A 24442-nucleotide genomic window follows, 5' to 3' on the forward strand; every position below is an offset into this window, starting at 1 on the left:
AAAAAAAGGTTAACTTGATGTAGTCTTAAGATTAATAAGAAATAGAAACATATATTTTCTTTAATATAGTTAATGGCCAATGATTTATCATGGTTTGGGAGGCTTCAGTTTGGTTCTGTATTGAATGATTGATGGCATGGTAAGATAGTAAGGGAGTCAAATACATAAACCATCTTTCACCAGAGTGAGCTTCATTATGTAGCACATTTATTTGAGGGAGGAAAAGTACAAAAAAGGACAACTCTCAGATTCTTCAGTTAAACCGCTGTAACTGGGCAAGCACTTGCCACTCCTTGGCTCTGATGAGGAAATGAGGACCTACTGGAGCCATAGTTTTCAGTTTTTCAAGAGAAGATGGACATTTAGAATTCGAGGTGAAATTTCCACCTCTGAAAATGTTGGCAACTAAAGCAAATATTTTAGAAATACTGTGTAGGTCACATAAACACATTTGTGGGCTGAGTGCCAATTTGCAAATCTGTTCTCCATTGGAAATAATTCATTTGTTTTTCTTGTATTTGAATAAAGGAACATTAAAGCTTCTTTTTTTATGTGTCTTTTAGAATGCTTTAACATTTGAACAATTTAAGCGTTTTTGTGTGTGTACACGTGTGTGTGGAAAGTGTGCTTGCTTTTAAAATAGAAGTGAAGCAAGTACTTGAACTCTGATATGAGAATGTATAGGTTATTTGAGGATGGCATCAAAACTTCTAAATTATTTTCTTAGCAGGATCTCTCCAAACAAGTTTGGGGCATAGATCAAACTGGGAGAACCAAGAGTCGATGTGTGGCGTGGGTGGGACCCACAGCAGAGAGAGTACGAGGGATGCTAGAGTGTGTGGCAGACAAGCCAATGTGCCTCTGCAAAAGCATGTGCTATATATAGTGAATGGGGTTGGATTTTGTATTTTTGGTTGAGGTCCAGTAACAGTTAATGGCTGTTCCTACAGGCTGTGAAATTATTTATGAATTTGGCAATGACATGATATAAAATGCAAGCGGATATAGGTAGAATAAGGTCTGTTACCAAATTCCAGTGCATTATTAGTGCTAGAGCCAGGGGGCACGTTAGAGGTCACTGAATCCAGGGCCTTCGTTTATGAAAAGGAAACCGAGGCCTGGGAAATTTTCTTTATTTTTTATTTTTCCCAATTTGAAAGCAGTCACTGTTTCTTAACTGACCAGATTACAAAAGTAATCCTGGTAGATACCTTAGTTCATTCTTCTAATAAGCCTGTTGATCTGGTCTTCCCTGTGGCCAGCATCTCCACCTTCTACAAAATGGGCTGTCTTTTCCTTCATTCCACCCCGTGGAGATGACAGCTCGAAGGGCCACAGAAAGTTATTTGCTTCTTTGAAGCATTTTCCAACAGTACAGATCTCATGAATCAGTCCTCCATGCAGATGATGCCATATTTACCAAGAGATCAAGCAATCAAAGCGTTGTCTGTCAATGCAATTCGCTTCTTATTGATTTTGCCATAGCCACGCTTGTAGATTAGCTCATTTACTGACTTCAGGTTTGGGTATCCCCCAGGCACTATATGGGTCTACAATCCTCGGCATGTTAGTCGAAGCTTTTTTGAGCTTAGCAAAGCTTCCGTGGAAGATCTGGAGAAGGCGAAGAAGCTGCAACAGCTTTTAGACCTCTGGGCCTACACGGCTGATGCCTCTGATCCTGATGGCAAACGCCAATTTGGGTTCTGCAGGTACAGGGAAGCTGCCAGCTTCTCTTGCCATCCCAGCTATTCAAGCCTCAGTTCCGTACATCTGCCTGTGTTCCTTGTGATCCTGCTTAGCTTTTTCATAGGTAAGGTTCCTCCTTGCCTTTTTGAAGCATCTTTTGGGCAAACTTCGTTCTCAGGCGTTTGATCTTCAGCTCTGCGAAATTCATTCGCTTTTTCTTAAGGTTTCTGCCACAGCAGGAACCTTTTTCTTCTCTTCGACACCCCCATGGTTCTGGAATTAAATTTCTAATTCATCCTTACTAAAGCCTGGGGAGTTAAGTTGAGGCTTAAATTTCTTGTTAATCTTTCCCCCTCCAGCTTGAACCTAGAACACTCTTTTTTTTTTTCCTTCTCTTCTTCCTGCGTATAGAAAGATGTATGTATCTTCCAGGAACTGTTAGTGGCAATTAGAGAATCTTGGAAAAACAAAAAAAGCAGATATTTTGTAAACAGACTGTTTAGAAAACATCTTCCCAGAAGGTTAATCTAGCCTGTCTAATTATTGATATGTTTTTATTGACAAAATTTCTGTTGTTTTGTATGAGCTTTGATATTCTTCTTTCCAAAGGCCTACTCTTTCATAATGTTTCTAAGAAGCAAAAAACCAGTTAGATCGTCAACAGTAAAAAAAAAAAAAAAAAAGTGGCAAAATTGCCCTTAGTTCTGCAGAATTTCCTGGTAGTGAGCTGAACCACATGAAATAGTTGATATTCAGCCATTTCTGAACCACAAAAATGATAGTTTCATATGATTCAAGGTAGGAGCTTGAGCAACAAGGTAATGAGTATTGGGATGTCTTCCTATTCTTAAAGACATCCTTGGTGTTTTATGTGGTCATTGAGCACTCAGCCCCTCTCAGTTTATCCTGCTCAAACATTTATGCTGGAGCATTTTTATTGAGAAACGTGGAATTGAAAGTTAAAAGTTCCATGTGCACACGTGGAACAGTCTTCTTTCCACATGTTATGTTTGGCTTGAAACACATCCCTTGCCTTGGAGAAGACTCCTCAGCTAAAGATGGTGGATTTGTCTCTAATTTTTCAGGCCCACAGAAGCAAGTTAGAGATGGAAGTGCTTTTCATGCTCAGTCTTGGTCAAGAGCACAATAGTTTGATATGTGGTTATTAATATTACAACTTGCATTAAGCATCTGGGACTCTTGAAAACATTGTCTCGGACATTACAATAGTAATTGTATCCTTCTAATTCTGATTTGGGGGCTGGGGAGTGAGTGGGCCCACAGAGAGCAATATCATAAGCTTTAGATCTTTTTTTCTGCTAGTTTTCTAAATTGAATCCACTGAATATTTGCTTGGTCAAACCAACTTTTGTAAAAGAAGTGACATTTTAGCATTTTGGAGATTACAAAAATAAGCATAAAATAAGAGATATTGGAGCTTAACTTTGAAAGTTGTGGAAAAATTTGAGAAAACGTTATGACCTCTGAATCATAGTTCAGGCCCCTAACCAAATACAATAAATCTTTGACTTTGGGCATCCAGGGAATTAATAAATGCATGCATACTCATTTTTCTTAAGAAATTAGAAAAGTGAAATCCGCCCCAAATCCAGTCAATCGGCATAAGCCAAACTCTACCAACTTCACGGTTCATAATGATCAGTGTACCACAGCTGAATAAACACAATTAAAGAGCCATCACAAACAGCAACTTGGAAATGGGATTTTTCAAACCAGAGGGTTAGTTAGAAATTCACTTCTGACATTTCCAGGCCCTATTATATTACTTTTTTTTTTTTTTTTTTTTGAGACAGAGTCTCACTTTGTTGCCCAGGCTAGAGTGCAGTGGTGTCAGCTTAGCTCACAGCAACCTGAAACTCAAGTAATCCTCCTGCCTCAGCCTCCTGAGTAGCTGGGACTACAGGCATGCACTATCACGCCCAGCTAGTTTTTTTCTATTTTTTATAGAGACGGGATCTCACTCTTGCTCAGGCTGGTCTCGAATTCCTGAGCTCAAGTGATCCTCCTGCCTCAGCCTCTCAGAGTGCTAGGATTATAGGTGTGAGCCACCGTGTCCAGCCCCCTTTCTGACTATTACTTAAAAATCCAAATGCTTTACTCCAGTTTTTAAAAAGTGTTTCATAATGCTTTTGCATGAACTGTAGAACTAAAGGGCTCTTTTTTTGAGATGAAAGGTTTTCCAAAGGAAAAAGATATTGCAGAGACTGAATCAATCTATTTTTTCTCCTCTTAATTTATGTCTGCAAAAATGCTCTTCCATACTCTGTTCCCTGTGGAATACATGCAGGCTGCCTGCAGGGCCCTGTGTGTGTCCTCTGCCCTCACCTCTCTTCTCTCTGCTTTTGCACATCCCTTCTTTCCACCTCCTCGGCCTTCAAGACTCCAGGCTTCTTGGCTTTCCCCTGACCCAGGCAGAGTTAGGAGGACTAGTTTTCTGAATTCTCATTTATCTTTGGCTCCTGTAGTCAGCAGATATCTTGTACCATAATAGTTTTCATGCCTTATTAATTCTTGTATCTTAATCACAGCATAGAGTAGTAGCTGGCACAAAGGAGTTATTCTGTAAATGCTTCAAATGTAACTGTGCAGTTAACAGGCTCAGGTCTCTTCCTATGTAGAGGGACTTAATCAGAAAAAATTTCTGCAGCATAACATCCTAGAAGGAGATTGCAGATCAAAGAACTTAACAATCTGCTAAATTTTCCCCAGGAATTCTCATAGTTATCGGTATGTAATGTTTGAGCATCTGACAGCAGGGAGCTTTCGGAGGACTGAAAAATGAAGACATGCAATGAATGGGTTTAAGATTTTAATTTTCATTTCGCCTGTGTCTAGTCATAGCACAGTTTTTCTCAGCCTTGTGTTGCTCAGACCATACCAGTTGGAGTTGGCAGTGAAATATAATTTTCTCCTGTCAATCAGAAACTGGCCAGGCTGCCTCAGTGAGTGGTATGGGTAGTTCCCTTTGATGCTCTGTTCAGATCTCTCCCCTGGGCTTATTTTCCCTAATAGCTGAAATTATATGTATAGCAGTGATCCCTGAAGCTATTTTGTGTGGAAATTAGTGGGCTGCTTTCAGTATTTTCATTCTCATTATTTATTAGCTTCTAGAGAACTGCCAACATGCTTGATTAAAGTTCTAGAAATAGTAATGTGAGCGGTGGTTATTCATACTGCCCTGTGGAATTGTGGATACAGTATTCGTGGGAAGAAGTATTTACATTTTAAAAGTTTATATAAGTTATATCTACATGAATATCTTAAATGTCTAGCAGAATTGACAGAGAAGAACATTTTAAGTACTGTCTACTATGGAATTGCTTAATGTGGGTTAAGACTGTACTAGGTGCTTTCTATTATCTCAGTTGAAACTATAACAAACCTCTGATGTAAATATTATCTCCATTTTACAATTAAGGATAAAGAGGCACAGAAGCAATTTGCCCCAAAGTCATGCAACTAAAAAGTGGCAGAGCTGGAGTTTTTACTTCTGACGGACTCCCAGCCAATGCTTGTCGCACGATGCCATGCTGCTTCATTTTTTTATATTAATTACAGAGAGGTTTTTTTTCAGGCCTATCTATCATATAAGCTGTTGAGATTTGAATACTAAATTGAAGAATAGCATGTAAACTTTATGCAGACCTGCCTGCAATGTATCTTGGTGAAAGGAAACACTATTTTTCAGCTTGAATCATTTTATGCATTGTTATGGAACAGAATATTGAGGTGGTTGTTTTAGCTAAGTACTTCTTAATTATGATGTTTGAATCTTGGGTGTAGCACAACACTTATGGAGTTGCCAAGACTTTTATAGGCTTCTTAGAAAGGTAGTATTCACTTGGGAAAGTGGGAACAAGAAAACCACTTTCAAATGCACACACTGGAGCTATTCACTGATAACCCTGCTCATCTTAGAAGAGCACTGGAATGAGCCGGTGACAGTCTAGGTATGAAATGCCAAGGGATCGGCACAGTGTCTCTGTCCTACCCAGCTCTGTGTGGTCTTTTAAAAAATAGGCCTTTAAAAACAGGGGGACGTACATTATTTTTCTAAAGTAATTGTGAAGTAAAAATGCCCAATGACTCCACCAGAAACAAAGCTCTAGGTGGTTATGATCTCTAATTACCATGACTTAGTGAGGTTGGACAACTCTTCATATGGTTGTTGGCCATTTATGTTTATTTCTTTGCAAATTACCTATTTGCATCCTTACTTTTTTTTTTTTTTTTCCTGTTGGGCTATTTATCTTGTTGACATTCATACTTTGTTATAGGTGCAAATGTCCTCTCCTGGTCAGCCATGTATCTTTTGTTCTGGTGTCTTGTTGTACAGAAGCTTTAACTGTGCCATCTTTTCTCTTTGATTTGTACTTTTCATGTCTTGTTTTAGAAATCTAGTTCACTCTTCACTGAAGTTCATTCCGTTATATTAAATCACTGTTTTGTCTTTTGCTCAGTGGTTGAGAGGGGACAAGAAAGTAGCAACTGTTAAGAAACACAGTTCATTCGTCCCGTGGGAGACGTCCTGAACTAATCAGTGAGAAACAACTCGGAGAGGAGGCAGAAAGGGCAGAACTTGGAACCCGGGGCACGAACAGGGAGAGCACTGGGGAACCCAGGCTTTTAGGCAGGGCAGGCATTGAAAGCTCTGTTATTTGAAGAACTTTTATGGGATAATTAACACCTTCCTTGTAATTAGCAGTTGACTGGGCTAGGTGGAAGATGAGGAAGCCGGCAAGTTAGTGACAGAGGCTTTCACAAAGATTGGTAAACGTTTACTGTTGTGAAGGAGAGATCCCATTTTAACACTTCTTTCACGTGGGCTCTTATCAATAACAATAGTAAGTAATAATACTGAGCACTCCCTCGATGGTAGGCACCGTGTCCAAGCACTTCACGTGCGTTATCTTGTTCAGTCAACAGTCTTATGATTATGTGCCAAAATTATGCCATTTTACAGACAAGTAAACAGGCTCAAATGGGTTAAATAACTTGCCCAGAGTCCACAGCTGGTAAGCAGTTGGTGTCAGGATTTGAACTCAATTCTTTCTGCCCTCAGAGCTGCCCAAATGTGATTGTTAAGTATTTTTAAAAATAACAAGTATATGTGAAGATGCTGAGTGGTGGGTCGTTGAAGTCAATGGTTGTGCCTGGCCTGCTTTAAATCAGGCTCTACCAAGTATCTGCTGGCGTGCCCTGAGAGAATTATTTGCTCTTAATAGAAGTGAGAAGTTTTTGCAGGACTTTGCTACTTGAACCTTGTTAAAAAAAAAAAAAAAAAGTCAGAACCCCATCCCTCCCAGGGTCCCTGCTTTTCCATACTGGCTGTGCTGCCTCCTCCCAGGGTGGCAGATGGGCCAGGGTCTCTTTCCAGGCTCCAGCCTTGCTCCCCAGAAGCCTTAACTTAGTCCCCGGGAAACCCACCTGCTACTGTGGCACGGGCAGATAGGCTGTGGCTTGCCAGCATGTGTATCCTGATACAACACACGTATGTGTGGAGCAGCCACACGGAGCGTGCATGAGGGACACGGCTCAGCTACTGATGCTCAGAGGACGCCACCTCCCCAGGGCTCCTCCTTCCACGCTCAGTTCTCCAAACCGCTCAGCACCCATTTCATCCCAAACATCATCTTCCACTTGGGTGAAAATTTATCCACTGCTTTTTGTGTGACCCATATCAAGCAAACAGGACAGAAACTAAAATGTACTTATATGGAAAACTTCTGAAGTGAATTGTGGTATAACTTTATAGTGTTTATTAAAGCAGGTTAAAATCCAGGCTTTGTTACTCACTTGCTTTGAGGTCTTGGACAAGTTCCTTCGTATCTTTGTGATTTTGTCGCCATATCTGTAAAACGAGGGTAATAATATCTACCTTATAGGCTTGTGAGGATGTAAATGTTAATGCATATAAAGCATGTAGACCAATGCCTGGCATATAAATAGTACCTTCTGAATGTTAGCTAGTTTTACAATTTAAAGGACTAAGCCACTATTTCTAGAGTGGTAGTCCTGATACTATTTCGGAACGGTTCATGGACATGTTTATATCTCTGATAGTTTCAGTGAATTGATATCATTTTACCTCCCCTCATAGATCAAGGCATTTTTCTGGTCTCTAGAGAAGTAGGGTTCACGTGAGCCCCAGAATACTTCTTTCTGCCTTTGGGTCTGTCCTTTTTCGCCAATCTTTTGATCACTCAGATGTTGTCCCTGCATTTAAGCCTGAAGTATTGAGTTCTCTCCCCTCAGATATGGGTGTTGTTCATAAGTTCTACCCCTAGCAGCTGAAATCTGGATGAAAACATCGTGGATGTCCTGTGTTGACTCTCAAATTCCTTTTCCTGTTTGTTGTCCTCTTCCTTCTTGAAATTACCCTTTGCTATGGTACTTATCGACTGTTTAAAGGTGAGTAAGTCATGCTCACATTGACACTAGAGGCAAAGTGAATACCACTAAAGGTTTTTGTTGCTTGGGATTTTGGAGTGTTAGAGCAGGAAGGACTTGTAAAGAAATCATCTCAACCAGCTCTTTTATTTTACAGAGAAGGAAGCCAAGACCCAGGAGAGTAAGTGACCTGCTTAAGACCCACAGACTCAGAACTGGAGCGAAATCCCCTGACTTTTGCTTGCATTACAAATCCAAGGACAGTCGAACTAAGGTGTTCTAGATAGGTAGTTTGTAGGCAAATTCTTCAGTGATTTCCCACTGCCCGGTGCAGAAAACCAAAACTTCCTTTCTGGTCACTGATCTTGTGTGTAGGACCCTGGTCATTGGTTAATTTATGGTGAAAAGAATCTCACAGTTTTGGAGCTGGGCTGCAGATGGAATGAATCAAGTTTAACTTGGTCCTTGATGCAGCTGGATATTTATGGCGAGCCGCCCTTCGTAAAAAATATGAGCCCTTGTAAAAAGGCTTATGCAACACAGTGCAGGTTACTGTTGATGCCTCTTGTGTGCACCTTCAGGATGAAAGAATAACTAATGCCTTACAGATAACACAGAACACTGTTTAAAAACTCTCTCTACCATCCCAAAATGTTTTTTTTTTTTTTTATTTCAGCTCATCATGGGGGTATATAAGTTTAGGTCATATACATTGTCCATGTCCCACCCATCCCCCCCCCCGAGTCAGAGTCCCAAGTGCGTCCGTTCTCATTCTCCAGACAGTGCGCCTGGCACTCCATCATGTAGTCATACCTCCATCCCCTCCCCGCCCCCCCACCTCCCCGGGTCTGCACCTTCAAGCATGACCATTCCCCAGAGGGTGTGCAACGCACTCGTCATGTAGGCATACACCCATCCCCTCCCCCCACCCTCCATCCCAGTCTGATATCCAATTGGTATCCAAAATGTTTATTATGACTGTGTCAGCTTGGGACATGGTTAGTTGCTAAGCTTTATACCAAAACAAAGTAATTCCCCCAGCCATTCCTATGGGTTTTTGTTGCAACTTCAATCCACTTCGATTATTGTTATTACTTTAAGTTTTAAATATATTTACTTATTAATTCATTTAGAATAATAAATGTATCACATGTTGACATAAATAACATTATTAATTTTTTAGGAAAAATAACTACATTTTTCAAACCAAAAAATTAGTGAGCTGAGATGTATCATTTCACATTTTTGCAAATCTCTTTAATGTCTGACCTAACAGTAGACAGCTGAGTCATCAGATCTGCTTTCCGTTCACTCTGATGCAATTTATTGTTCTTGTTGAAGTACGTGAAGAAGATACAGCCTCACAAAGATATGTGGTTGGAAAAGGAGGAACTTGTATACCCCAAAAAGGTTCCTAGGGAGGCCCCAGGGATTCTCTGACCACAATTTGAGAACCACTCTCCTAGCCTCGGTATGCCCATTCAGTCTCCTCTAGGAAGGAGACCTGAATTTCGTGATGGATGACTTGGAGAAGGATGTGAGCAATTCCATTATTGTGAAGTTAGGACTTTTAGTGACTATGCCCTGATAGTGGCGAATAAGGTGATACTATACAGAAAAACAAGAAAATGATTTAAGGTAAATTTAGGAAAGTGTTTACCTCTGGTGGGGGACACAGAGGGAGGGAGAGGGACGCCATCACTCAGGGTTCTCTGGGGCTTCAAAGCTTTTGGTAATGTTCTGTTTCTTGGGCTGGATATTGGGTGTGTGGTGTTCTATTTTCTTTGCATGGTAAAGATATGTTATAATAGAATAACTAATGCCTTACAGATAACACACAACACTGAAAACTCTCTCCACACTCATATGTGTATAAAATATGAGTGTTCACTCACATGTTAAAGGGAGCTCTGGTTTTTAGTACTTGGCAATAATAAATACGTTAGTTTCCTCATTCACCCTTTTCTGCTTTTGTGGCTTAGATTTCTTCAATCTTTCTAGGCCCGATTTTTAAAAATGCCCGTTTTGTTGCATGAGTTACCGATCACAGTTATTTTCCACTTCCTGTACTTGTGTTAACATAAGATCTAAGGTCTGTGATTCCCTACTTGTTGTATGAATAAACAAAACTGGAGACTCTCAAGCTCAAGTGTGGTGCTAGAATTATGAGATCTTTCGGAGCAGGAAAATCCAGTAACAATGGCTTTCTACCACGTTAAGCCTCCTGTGTCACACTGACCCTGGCCTTAAAGGGCTGGTTGGTTGTTTTGCTTTTTGCTAGATAACAGGCTGGTTTTGTGGTCTCAAAACAATAGTAGAGTTGCGCTTCTTGGAAAGGGTAGCCCACTATTTGACTTGCATTGTTGTGGGATCTATCCTGCTTTGTTTGTTGATTCTTCTCATTTGGCATTGACGTTTTATACTTTTTTGTTTTGTAGGACCAAAGACTTTTAATAAGATTTTATTTGAAGCCTGATACCCACTGTAATGTGGGCTCTGGCAACCTTTAATCTCTTATCTCATTGCGAATGCTAGAATCCCATACTGTAGAACTAGAGATTTTTGTGTGTCCTTCCTCAAAGACCAATCCGTGTTACAGATGATGAAAGTGAAACCCAGGGGAATGGTGGTCCACGTCATTTAAAGCAGATGCCAGCTGGGATAGGATTGGAAGCCTTGGAAGATTATGGGGAGTGTAATGGTTAGAGTAGCTTTGTGTGTGTGTGCTTATTTGTTTTAAGGTAGATAAATCCAGCTATACAATATAATATAGAATGAGGCGGAGAAGGAGAGAATGACATTCTAAAAAAAGCATTTTCGGTGGGAGAGAAATTAAACCATAGGAAAAGGCTCAAGAGGGAGAGGGAATATGATATTAAATAATATGCGACTTTGAGATTATTATTATTATTTTTAGAGACAGGGTCTCACTATGTTGCCCAAGCTGGACTCCAACTCTTGGGTTTAAGCAATCCTCCCGCCTCAGCTTCCTGGGTAGCTGGGACTGCAGGCATGTGCCACTGCGCCCAGCTATGGCTTTAAATTTATTAAAGTTTGATTTTAGAATGTTTTGCCATTTATTGCACTTATTGAAATATTATTGTCTAAGTAGATGACATCTGAATATAGTTTCCAAAGACCCAAGTAAACTATTTGTAATTGCGTCATGGATTGTTAGGAAATCGGCAGCAAAACAGGTATTTTGTGTTGGTGCCATGGTGGCTGGTGGTTTGAACATTGGTTCCAAATTGCAGGCTGCAGAGAAATGCATGTCAAGGAATGCAAGTGTCATTAAAATGCCTTAAGAAATGGGAGTCTAAGTAAATATTGTATTTCTTAAGTGAAACAACATAAGTGAAATTGCCAACTAACGCAAGGGTAGGCTTTTAGTATCATGAATACTAGTTTTCCGGAGGGTAAAAATATTACTAGTTTTTAAAGGTTTTTTTTTTTTTTAATATAAGTTCAGAAGAAGTAGATAATGGAGTTCCATCAGTCAATCAATGGAATTTTTTATAATGAGCTTGTTTAGCCTTCTTCTCTAGACAAGGTAAAGGAATGAATCTGGAGATGTTCTCTCATCCCAAAAGGTGCATCTTTTTTTAGGATAATTAAATTGATAGAATGGCTTACTGGTTCCTTGCACATAGTAGGTAGGTAAGGGTACAGAAAATATTTCTTCTTCCCCAGCCTTTACTACTGAGAGTTTTTTGGCAATGCAACCATATGCGTGTTTGCCCTCTGTGGGCTGCGTGAAGCTGAGGAGGAAGTGATGGGAATTTCTGATGTGCTAGTCATGTGGTTTTAATCAGTCAGGACTGCAAACTGCATCCTGTCTTCCTTCTCTCTGTTTTCTTTGCGTCTTCTGCATAAGCTTTGGTTGATTTTTCTCTGCCATTCTGGGAGCTTTGGCTGAGAAAAGTACAAGAGACTTGATAATCTTTGCTCTTAGATGAGTGAGAGTAAGTGATTGCTGTAGGCTGCTCAACCTTATCTAGAATCTTTAGGTCAGCCTTGTTCGGCTTCTTTTATGTGAGAAATACAAGAAATCCACTCACTCCAGCAGTTGGTGGTGGAAGTCTCTTCTCAGATTCTTCCCCCCCTGACTTCCTGCTGTTCCCACTCTCGATAGTCCCTACTTTACTTCCCTTGTGTGCTTCCACATGGTGGCATGGGGCCTGTGTACCTCTTCTACTGGTTCTCTCTCTCTCTCTCTCTTTTTAGAGACAGGGTCTCACTCTGTTGCCCAGGCTGGAGTGCAGTGTCACTATCATAGCTCACTGCAGCCTCAAACTCCTGGGCTCAAGTGATCCTCCTGCCTCAGCCTCCCATGAAGCTGGGACTACAGGTGCGTGCCACCATGCCTGGCTAATTTTTAGATTTTTTTTTTTCTTAGAGACAGGGTCTCGCTATGTTGCCCAGGCTGTTCTTGAACTCCTGGCCTCGATTGGTCCTCCTGCCTCAGCCTTCTGAGTCACTGGGATCACAGGCGTGAGCCACCGTGCCCAGCCATCCTTTCCTACTATTTCTGACCTTGGAAGATGGTTACTTCTGCAGTATGATGTGCTTGGGCAGAGCTGTGGGTGTCCCATGATGGCCAACACCTACCTGTCACTCTCTGCATTAAAAGGTTGGCCAGAAGAAGCTTTTCTAGGCTCCCAGGCCTTGCTCACTTGGCGGCATGGGCTTTGGAGTGGCTGCTTGGCTTTGAATCCAGGCCCTACCACTTACTTGCTGCATGTCCCTGAGCAGGTTAATCTCCTTGAGCTTCAGTGGCCTCGACCGTAAAATGGGAATAATACTGGCACATATCTCAGAGGGGATTGTGGGAAATAAGTGAGATCCATGTAAAGTACCCAGGATGGTGCCCAGCAAATATGTACAAAATAAGAGCTTTATGAATGTTAACCTTAACCTTAGCAGAATAATTTTTTCCTGAGGGCAAGCACCCCTCCAATGTTTGACCCCTTCACTGTCGTGTCTCTCCCTCCCCCACACCGGATTGCAGCTGAGGGTCGTGAAGGGTCCATACTGAAGCATGTGGCTGGAGCACTGACAATTCTGTTCTCCATTTGCCAAGGGCCCTCTTAAGCTTCCTCCACCAAACATACCCTGGGCATTTCAGCCCTTACTGAGTGCTCCCTCTCGCAAGTTCTCTGTTGCTACACTGCTGCTCAGTGGCAGTTGATTTTGGTTGGGGAAGTTGGATTGTGGACTTTGTGAGAACTGAGTCTCTGCTTTCATTCATTTTCTACGTACGGCCCTGGCTGCACATGACACCGTGGCAAGTAAAAGTTCAGAGTAAGATGAGTAAGACAGGGTTCCTGTCATCAAAAACTTACATTCTTCTAGGGGCCTGACAAGTGGAAAACTCAGTGTCTCCCTAGATGCAAGATGTGACGAATGACTCAAATACAGTAGATGTTTGTCAGATTGAAGAGCAACGGAGTCTAATTCAGGGAACCAGGGAAGGCTTCATAAATACAGTGGCATTTTGCCTGGAATTTTGAGGATTGTAGGGGAGCTTGCCTCAGGAAGGATTTGACAGGTGGAGTTGAAGGTAGAGGCATTCTCTGTGCAGAGGTATGTGTGCTTGGAAGAGTCAGCTGTCCAGTTTAAGGGTGGGTGGTGGTGGACTTGGAATCTGGCAAAACTGGTTTGAATACTGGTTCTGCCATTTAATTGAACTTTGGTTTCCTCATCTGTAAAATGGGGCCAATACTATCTACTACACAGGATTATGAGGATTAAGTGGGAAGATTTTTTAAAGGAGCCGGCATGGTGCTGGGCAAACAGCACCCAGTAAGCAGTTACTGTTTTCCTGATGGTTGTGTTGGGGACAGGAATGTATTGAGAAACTCGAAGGGCAGACCAAGCATGGTGGCCTTGGAGTACCTTGTTTGTTTTTGCTAAACCATACTTAGTATTGTGGTCTTTACATGAATGTCCAATAATTGTTTTTTTGATTGATTGATCAAGGGAAATATTAGATCCCTCTTTTTGGTTTTCTGGATAAAAAAGTAATACAGCACAGGCTGGGCGCGGTGGCTCACGCCTGTAATCCTAGCACTCTTGGGAGGCCGAGGCGGGTGGATCATTTGAGCTCAGGAGTTCGAGACCAGCCTGAGCAAGAGCGAGACCCCGTCTCTACTAAAAAAATAGAAATAAATTATCTGGACAACTAAAAATATATAGAAAAAATTAGCTGGGCATGGTGTCGCATGCCTGTAGTCCCAGCTACTCGGGAGGCTGAGGCAGGAGGATCGCTTAAGCACAGGAGTTTGAGGTTGCTGTGAGCTAGGCTGACGCCACTGCACTCACTCTAGCCCGGGCAACAGAGCGAGACTCTGTCTCCAAAAAAAAAAAAAAGCCCTCTTTGTTCTTCTCAGAGTATCTTAACTTTCATTATGTAGGTACTCCAGGTAGCTTTAAACAAAACTTTGAAAAGATATCAATCTACTTTTCTACCCTGATCCCAGAATATGAGGTGAAATATGAGCTACCTTTATTAGTGCTCTACTCTCCATGGGGACCAAAGTTTCACTACTTTTGCTGTCCAAATACATCTGGTTTTACAATGATTGTTCCTTGGCTTGTTCATGCATGTGATTTGTGGCTGTCACACTGTCTTTCGAATTATTAATATCTGGGCTAACGAGTGGGTGGGAAGTTGGACAGAGGAGTCCTGGGGGGAGTGCTGCCAAACGTCATTCCCTTCCATTGGCGGTTGCAGCTGCCACATTGCGCTAAACCCACTCCTGGTAATAAGCAACCCGAGTGCGAACACTGGTGCAGTTGTGGCAAAAGAGGTTTGACTCTGTGTGGCCATGATTACCGCGAGCCATATGGCCTGACCCTCTCTATGTGGGAAGGGATTTGAGGCTTGGATTTTTCTCAAATTCAAACGGCCAAAGTAGTTCTTCTTGTTTTTGCCCATGTAATTATCACGTATTTCCCTTAGCCTGCCTTTCATTTTAACTGTGTGAATAATAATTATTCTAATGAACCATTAGGCTTTAGAAGAGTTTAGTGGGAGCTACTTGGATCAGTGCCTAAGACTTCTGCTAATTCCTGTCTGTCTTTCACTCAGGGTCTCATTTAACTTTCTCAGTTTCTCCTTCCTACAGAATGTATGGATTACAGCAAGGATCTCCTGCTAAGCTCATCAAGTTTCGATTTCAGCTTGATGCTTCCTTGTAATCATGCTGTCAAAGACTGTCAGAAACCTATTCCCACTCGCATATCCCGTAACTCTTAATCGGTTAATCTAGGAGCGTTGGTGTGGAACCGGACCCCATCTCAGTGAGAAATCGGGGCTGCTGACCCAACTCCTTTGTGCTTGTGGTGGTGACGTGAGTGAAAATGTAACCTCCGCTGTTGCACATATGTGGTCATCTATTTTTTAGAGTTTATGGGATTTTATAACAGATTATTGTATGCAATAGCATTTTCCCAGGATTTTACTTGGGCCCTGCGTGATTCTTCAGGCACATCAACATGACAATGATGATCGTGAAAATGCCTCCTTAAGAGACATTTTCAGCGGACAATGGAGGGGGTGGAGAGGACTGTGGGAACGTTCTTGTGAGCCTGCAGCCTGTGAAAAGAAGGTTTGTTCTGCATTAGCTGATAAAGACGAGAAAGCCAGCATATAAAATCATCCATCAATAGGAAAACTTGCAGAGAAGAGGAAAAGTGTAATAATATAGCCTCTTGGGTCTGCTTTCCTAAACACACCGGTATGTGTGAGAAAACCTTTAAACAACTTTCTGTTACAGCCAGATGGATGCTTCCACAGTGTGCAGTTAACTGTCTATAAGGCAGAAAGTTGACTCTTCTGCTAGTGGGAGTATTTATTTATTTTTATTTTTTAGGGGTTAATTAGTCCTGTTTTTCGAGAAGGAGAACAGAATAAGGAAGAAATAAGAAAGCTTCAGTTTGATCAGATCGTCAGAAATTGTAGCCATAACTAATAGAGTCAATTTGTTAGGTTCTCTGCAAGATATGCACTTTGTAATTTTTTTTAATGCTCTGAAGGAAGTTTGCATCAAATAGCACCATTTGGATGGGTGCCCAGGCTGGTAATCTGAGTTAAAACCTTGGCTAGAAGGCAGCCGTACACCCAGAATCCCTTGGCCTGCTGGTCTTGCGGGAAGGTACGTTCATGAGCACATCAGGTCCTAGGAAACAGACATTTTTCACAATGTGGCTGCTCAGGAATTGTTTCTAGATCTCTCCGCCATGGAACGCTTGAATACCCAGTAACAGATCCTGGACACGTAAATGCTTAGTTAGGTACTGCTTGTATATGCCTTCTTAACACTGCCCTTTAAGGAGTATTTCCAGTAAATGGAAATATGAACCAGTCTTAAAGTCTTATATCATCTACTCTTAATGATTTTTTAGTTTCTTCTGGTTCGTTGGATTCCATGCCCTCTTTGTTTTCCTGCTGCCTTCCTTGACGATTCTATTTCTTTCTCTCCTCCCATCTCCATTCCTTTTCTGCAACTATTCAAATCTTATTTCACCTTCCCATGACCTAGATCTAATCTGATCCCCATTAAGAAAACTGTACTTTTTTGCTCTGGTCCCCATTAATCTCCATTGTCTGACCCCATAACCTTCGTACTGTAGTTCATCATGAAACCTTTCAAAGTCATCTTCTGTTGTATCTCAGTGACTTATCTCCCTAATAAGATTTAAGTTCCTTAAGAATCTTTTGCATGTCCTAGAATTCTTGTTATGTACTCAGCACCTAAATATTTGCAAAGCTTACTTTCATTATCGGAAGATTTCCTTCAGAGGCAAAGAGACTCTAGCTAGTCTGTGGTGAGCTGCCCTTATCAAATTCAGTGTGAAAGAATTGCCCTGGTCACCTGCTTTTACTAGTTGCTGCCTTTTTTCCCCTGAAGACTTAGTTGTGTTTTAATTTAGGGAAAGGCTCATACACATTGTTATAGCCTACCCTAGAGTTACACAGGAGAAATACTAATGCTATCATAATGCACACTCTGGCAGGCAGAATCCTAAGATAGCCCCCAAATCCCAGCTCCCTGGTGTACATGCTCCGTCTCACCCCCAGGACTTGTGAACATCACTCCCATGAATGAGTAGGTTATATTTAAGGCACATTTGGCTTTTAGAAACGGTGATTATGCTGGGTGGACCTGACCTAATCAGGCAGTCCCTTAACAGGGACAGGACTCTTCTGAAGAAAGAGATTCAAAATGCGAAAGGGACACGAGGGAGGTTTTCCCTTGCTGGCTTTGAAGACAGAGGTGGCCCCGTGGCTTGGAACTGTTGGCCACCTTTTGGAGCTGGGTGCAGCCTCTCATGCCAGTAAGAAGAGAGAAGGCCCTCAGTCCTACCGTTTCAGGGAATTGAGTCTGCCCACGTCCTGAATGGGCCTGGAAGAGGGCTTTTGTCCAGAGCCTCTAGAGGAGAGCTCAGTCGGGCTCACACCTTGACTTCCACCTTGTGAGACTCTGGGCAGAGTGCACAGCCCTGCCATACCCAGACTTGCGACCTGCGGAACTGACTGCTAATAAACGGGTGTTGTTTCAAACCATTAAGTTTGTGATAATTTGTTACATGGCAATAGGAAGCTAATAGGCCCTGAATTTATATAAACAACCTCTATTCCATCCTGATAGTGTTTCATCCGGGCTGAGATTAAGACACAGTGGGGCTCTTAGGAAGTCTTGAGGATTTTGGCCATAATTGTTTAGTAGTCTTTGCAGAGCAAAGTCAGGTGTTAATTTGTATGTTTATTTCCTAAGAGCGTATTTACCATAACCTTGGTCGTTTTTGGTGTAGTCCCTCAATTTTCAGGTGCTGGAAATAACTGCACTCTGAGATGTTCTAGGTCAGCCTGGCTTAGGAGCTCAGCACACCTGGGAGGAGAAAGTGGCCGGGCTGTGACTGAGGGAGACAGCCTGGTGCTTTTGTCTGTGACTTCCTGAGAACTGGCTTGGGTCGTTTTTACCTCCTGTCTCAGAGACTACCATCACATGGCCATCAGTGTAACTGAAAATCCCCTGCCTTTCCAGAAAGGGACAGAAATAAATGGTATCTTTCAAAAAGGAAGTGGCTAATTTATATCCGGTGATAGAAATGGTGCCTAGGGAAGGAAGCGTCCCAACCATATTTCATTATTTGCTGATTAATGCATTCAGTGAAGAGAAATATATGAACTGAGCCACAATATTTCTCAAACAGGAAGTGCTGAGGAATGGATGTGTGGCTATGAGGAGTAGAGTGGTACATAAAAACTTGAGGAAGGCCGGGTGCGGTGGCTCACGCCTGTAATCCTAGCACTCTGAGAGGCTAAGGTGGGAGGATCGCTCGAGGTCAGGAGTTCGAGACCAGCCTGAGCAAGAGCGAGACTCCGTCTCTACTAAAAATAGAAAGAAATTATCTGGACAGCTAAAAATATATATAGAAAAAAGTTAGCCGGGCATGGTGGCGCATTCCTGTAGTCCCAGCTACTTGGGAGGCTGAGGCAGGAGGATTGCTTGAACTCAGGAGTTGGAGGTTGCTGTGAATTAGGCTGATGCCACAGCACTCTAGCTCTGGCAACAGAGCAAGACTCTGTCTCAAATAAAAAAAAAAAAAAAACTTGAGGAAAAAGCTTCCAGCTGGTTTGGGCCTCTTAATTCTCTTTGATCTGCTACTCCTCACTGTTTTGAAAAAGCTTGTCTGAAAGATAGGACACATGGCAAAGTTCATCTGGGTCATCAAAAATGACCCAAATGAACTATGAGACAACTGGCTGGTTTTTTCCCTCTGCAAGAGAGGTGATAAGTCTTAAATGGAATTGGGTTATTGGGACCCACTGGACAGAGAGAGGGTTTTGGAAGGATGTGTGACACCCTCTCCTGCCCGGGGTTCTGCTCATTCGCCTTCCTGGGGGGCTGCCCGCTGAAGGGCTTCTCGCCTTCTCTGCGATGCGGACCCTGGCGGGGGGGACAGCTGCGACATCTGTTTATATTCGGGTCGTGCCTTTATAAATACTTCGTGCCCATGTGTCACACAGCTTCCCTTCCACCCTGTCTTCCTCTGAGCACGGCCCAACTCGCAGGCGTCCCTGGAATGCACATGTGGACCTCGCCGTCCCCAGACAGGGACTTTCTGCAGTCAGCACTTGGTAGCGCGGCTGTCGCAGGCACCAGTCACTCGGGCTCACGGAAAGACTGCGGTCTTTGGAAGCCTAAGAAAATGCCTTTTTTGTTGTTGTTAATTCTTGGCATCCAGTTAGATTTAACCTCTCCAGAGTTTACACAGACTTCTAGAAAAACATTCCGTCTGTAAGAAAAAAGTGCTCCCACTCCATGCGGCGTTGGGATTGTGTCCCTTGGCCGTCATTTGCCGAAGTGTGTTTTTGCTAACGACGCCCCCACCCATCCAGGGTTGAGCAGCCGCTGAGGTTCTGTTCACTTGAGATACCTGTTTTGGGGGGCTGCTTTTCAAAGTATTTTTCCTAATGGGCATGTGAGAAATCTAACTCCTGAAGGAATGAAGGTGAAATGTGGGCGGTTACTGTTGTGTGTGAAGGTAGGGTGTCGAGGGGACGGCAGGGGCCATGGGACTCTGAGGCCTGTCATATTGGGCTTCACCGGCGGCGCGATCAGCTCTGGCCTGCAGAGCTGAAAGGAAAACCAGACAGTGGCCACTGTCCCTACCTCCTCATCTGCAAACGAGAAGCTTGGAGAATGTGACTTCTTTGAAACAACACACTGGATACAAATTTTGGTGAAGTCTAACGTGGGTGGCGTTAGGAAAAGAGGAATATCTAAGTCATTGGATTTCAGGGCTCAGGAATAGAAACCAGCTGGTAAACTCGCTGCAGTTATGTCAATGAAGAGAGCCACGTGGGAAAGGTTTGGCCAAAAACGGTGTGGTGGATGGTCAGTAGTTAGAGGTGTTGCATCTGGGCACAGAGGAGAAAAGCTAACCTGGTACTGGTGACTTCCAGACGTCTTCGCTGTCCAATTCAGAGCACAGGGGAAGGTTTTACACGATTAAACGGTGGACTTTGCTCTCCTGCAAAGGGGGTGGAGATCTATAACTTGGCAGACTTTATCAGATGCGTGCTGATAGATGTTATTCTGGGGGCCTCTGTGATACCTTGACGTGGGTTGTTAGCATTTTGCATGAACAGTGGAGGATGAGCTCGCTGAAGATGTTGGCTTAGCGACGCCTGGGCCATATTGTCCAGGGTCGGAGCCCAGGAGCGGGCGTGGGCTGTGGTCACGACTAGGGAATTGTTAGCCTATAGTTGGCCGCTGAACCATGGGCAAGGGTGAGATCACCCAAGAAAAGTCTATAAAATGAGCAGAGGGTAGAGAGCTATGCTAATTAATTCTTGCACTGGCCTTGTGAGATATTAATAGTTTGTTTTAAAGTTGACAAAGCGGAGGCTGAGAAGTTAAATGACTTACCCTACATCATACAGCTAGACAAGGGCAGAGAGAGGAGCCTTTGTCTTCACATGTCAGACACCTTCTACTGCGCTGTTCTGCTTTGCTCGTTACTCTCACCACTTTCAACGTGACTTGATCCTGCTATTAGAAAAATTAAGTACTTATATTTTATTCTATCCCCTGTTAACTACAATAAAAATCACAGGCTTACCTCCTTAAAAAAGATTTTTATTATTTTTTATTATTATTGTCAGGTTTCCTGATTTTAAGATCTTTTATTTTCTATTATAAAAGTGCAGGGTTTTTTTTTTCTTTCGTAGTAATTCAAATGTTATAGAAACATAACAATTAGTTGGTAAAATTTCCCTAAAATCCTACCATCCCCAAAGAAAACCTCTATACTGCATTATTTTTGCAAAGATCTGGAAAAGCAAGATTTATTCCTCTACTGGGAGTCTTTTGGAGAAAGTTACTTAGAGATACCACTTGGAATTGGGGCAGTTTTTCAGTATTAATCAAGTGCTTTTCTGGTTATTTGGTGAAGTTTCCCAGGGTGGCTCTCTGGGCTTGGCATTCAGAGCTGATGTACCTGGCTTTGTGGCCTGGGGCTTGCCGCTGGAGGCCCCCTTCTTCTCTGTCCCAGCCGCCAGCTGGCTACACTAAGAAGTTGTTCCTTCTTCAAGTTTCCATATGGTTTTCCTCCTAACAGCTCTCCTCATCTCCCTCTTGTTCTGCTGCTTGTGTGAGACAATTTCCTTGGGGGTTTTCTTGGCTCCAGCCTTGGGATTTCATGGTATAGATGACAAGCAGAGTAGCACGTGTTGTCCAAATCATCCTTCAAGAATGCGATCCTCCTTGGTAATGAGATGCTTCAGACATTTTGTACTCTGAAAGTTACCCCAGCAATGCCTGGCCTTGGAAACATCCTGATGCAGACTTCATAGCTGTGGTTTGGGCCGGTACTGTGCATTCCAGTGTCTTCCCTTTTGCATGGGAACTAGGGGTGTTTCCTATCTTCCCACCAACCTTCTTTTCTGTAAAAGAGTATATGAAGCCAATTCACTACTCTCGAGAGCATAGTCAGATAAGAGTATGTATTTACAGTAGTGATCAATCAGGGTACTTGGGTAAAACTTAGCTCTCAGGCAGTGAGGCCAGGATTTCTGCAAACACTGGAAAGTAACTGGTGGTCAGACAAGGATTTTTTGTGAGAAACAGCGTGTTCTTTTCTTTACCTGTCTTTGGCTGGGTGGCATGTGTACTGCTGCAATAGGACCTCGAGAAAAGAGACTACTCACGATGAAGACGAGATATGTACCTCTTCTCTTTTCCAAGTGGGTGTTCTTCTTAATGGGGACAAGACAGAGTGCAAAGGGAGATGCCGGGCACTCCTCCTCTGCTGTTTCCTTCCCCATGGTTCCATCTCAGCACCATTTAAAATTGGGCATCACTCCCTTAAGACTTGAATCTTGATTGTTTCTACCTTCTCCCACCAGGCAGTGCTACTCAGAAACACTCTTGTTTTCATCAGATATGTGTCACCTGCACATCCGTGTATGTAGGAGCTATCTACTAAATTAATACTCAACAATGCTTTGAACCAATATGTGTTTTACAGAGTATAGGCTGGTGAATTCACTCAAAAACTAAACAGTCACATGAGTTAAAGGTTGCACAGCACCGTGTGCTTTGGATAGCTCGTGATTATGCATTTGTGACTATTGGATTGGCCTATGTGTGTTCCACTACACTGTCTGCTCCGTGAGTGAGCTGGGGCTGCTTTGTTTTGTCACCATCATATCCTTAGCACTCTAATACGCATTGGTACTTGATAAATATTTATTGAATGAATGAAAGCATGGATAAAGATTTATGTTTCTTCTTGAGAACAGATGACTAACTTACACAGAAGAGTTAATTCCTAGGTTTTATTTTGAGGATATAAATCCACTTTTCAAAAATCTTGTGGATGACTGCAGATACAGCTAAAGGGAAAAAAATGCTTTTAAGCAGGGCAGTTGTAAAGAATGAGTACATACCTTTTTTTTTTTCTTAGTTGATCCATATTTAGTGTAGCTAAACAAGCAGGAATGAAAAGTTTAGCTGGAAAGCATGGAAGTACACACACAGATTTCCATTAGGTTTGGAGTTTCCCAGGATAACTGATAGAAGCTCCCTTTCATGGGTCATTTAAAAATTGAACTGTCTTAGTTTGGCAAGAAAAAATATGCTACCAGGAGTTTTTTGCCCTGTGTTTGTTTTCCTTAAGCAAAATGACAGAATTGGATTTATGCATCTCGGTTTTCCAGACTCAAGAAACCTTAGAATTAACATTAGAACCACAGACTTTGCTTAGAGGTCATTTGGCTAAATCTTCTCACTTTACAGCTGAGGAAACATGAGCCCTGGGATGAAGTGGCTTGGATCAATATAGTTTACTATCCATTAAATGAGGCTTTGAGAAAAATATAATCACACTTTTTGTAAACAAAAATCTCCAGCTCTCTCAGTCAATCATAAGTTAACTCAAATATGTAAAAAAATTAATTTTAAAGAGGGGAGATCTTTCTAAACTTAAATTGTAATATCTGATTTTAAAGGTTAAAAATTAAGTCTTGCTTTCACATTGAAACATTTTAATTTGTTTGAATTAAACAATTAAAACATCACCTTGGTAACATGCTCTCTTGCTTCTGCCTGCTGATAGCGATCAGAAACTATGGGCAACCTGACCACACCTACTGCAACACTTCAGTTTTAAAAGTAAAGAAAAGGGATAACACTTCAGTTTAAGTGTGATGACTACAATCCGTCTGGGCCCATCCAGTCTGTTAATTTCAGTAGACCCTGGGCTGGATTAAAATACAGCACCGCATTACCACATTTCGGTCGACAATGGACTGCACATATGACGGTAGTCCTGTAAGATTATAATATCGTGCTTTCACTGTACCTTTCTATGTCTAGATATGTTAAGATACACAAACACTTACCATTGTGTTATGATTGTCTGCAGTATTCAGCACAGTAACATGCAGCACGGGGCTGTAGCCTGGGAGCAATAGGCCATACCATGTAGCCTCGCTGGCTAGAGGTCCCCCACCTTTTTGGCACCAGGTACCAGTTTCATGGAAGACAATTTTTCTAAGCTGGGGGAGGCAGAGCTCAGGCAGTGATGCGAGCGATGGGGAGCGGCTGTAAATACAGATGGAGCTTTGCTCCCACCCGCCGCTCACGTACTGCTGTGCACCCCAGGTTCCTAAGTTTCAGGGAAGAACATGTTTCCATGGACAGGGGTGAGGGTGCTGGGATCAGGGGGGAGGCAGAGCTCAGGCGGTGATGTGCACCTGATTCCTAAAAGGCCACTCACTGGTCCCAGGCCTCGGCCTGGGGGTTGGGAACCGCAGTAGTAGGCTATGCCATCTAGGTTTGTGTGAGTGCACTCTGTGATGTTCACGCCGTGACAAAATTGTCTAATGACGCATTTCTCAGAATGCATCCTCACCACGAAGCCACGCGTGACTGTAGAAGCAAGAGTGGAGATGGGGACTCCAGGACGTTTTCCAGCTGTGGAGTGTGTCGATTCTGTTAACTGCCGATGCTGCAAACAGGAATGCGATTCTGTGGCTTTTCCTCCAGCTTTGTAAATGAGTTTCCTCTTTAGGGGTGAATTTTCTTCCTGCTGAAATCCTCATTTCTCTCTTTTACTTTCTTTTTGTTCACTCTGTTCTTACCTTTGTGATTTTACTTTCTTTGTTAGTCTGGGAGCTTTCCTGGTCAACAGCTTCTCCCGGAGTACCCAGCAGCAATGAGAGAACCCCTAATTCATTTCAGAGTTTTGAGTTATAGTTGCTTCTTCCCTCGTAAGTTAGGGAAAGCAAGCCCAGGTTTCTGAGGACCTAGTCCATGCTAGGCATTCTCAT

General features: G+C 42.5%; 1 protein-coding gene and 1 pseudogene across 5 annotated transcripts in view; one reads left to right on the forward strand and one right to left on the reverse strand.

The window, feature by feature from the left end:
* The window catches only part of SEPTIN11 (septin 11), a 105126-nt gene that overhangs the window by 33925 nt on the left and 46759 nt on the right, over positions 1-24442 (forward strand). The gene's annotated exons all lie outside the window — the stretch shown is intronic.
* On the reverse strand, positions 1178-21934 carry LOC123624786 (annotated as a pseudogene).

This window comes from Lemur catta, chromosome 19 (assembly GCF_020740605.2).
Source record: "Lemur catta isolate mLemCat1 chromosome 19, mLemCat1.pri, whole genome shotgun sequence".
In the NCBI taxonomy this organism is placed as follows: Eukaryota; Metazoa; Chordata; class Mammalia; order Primates; family Lemuridae; genus Lemur; species Lemur catta.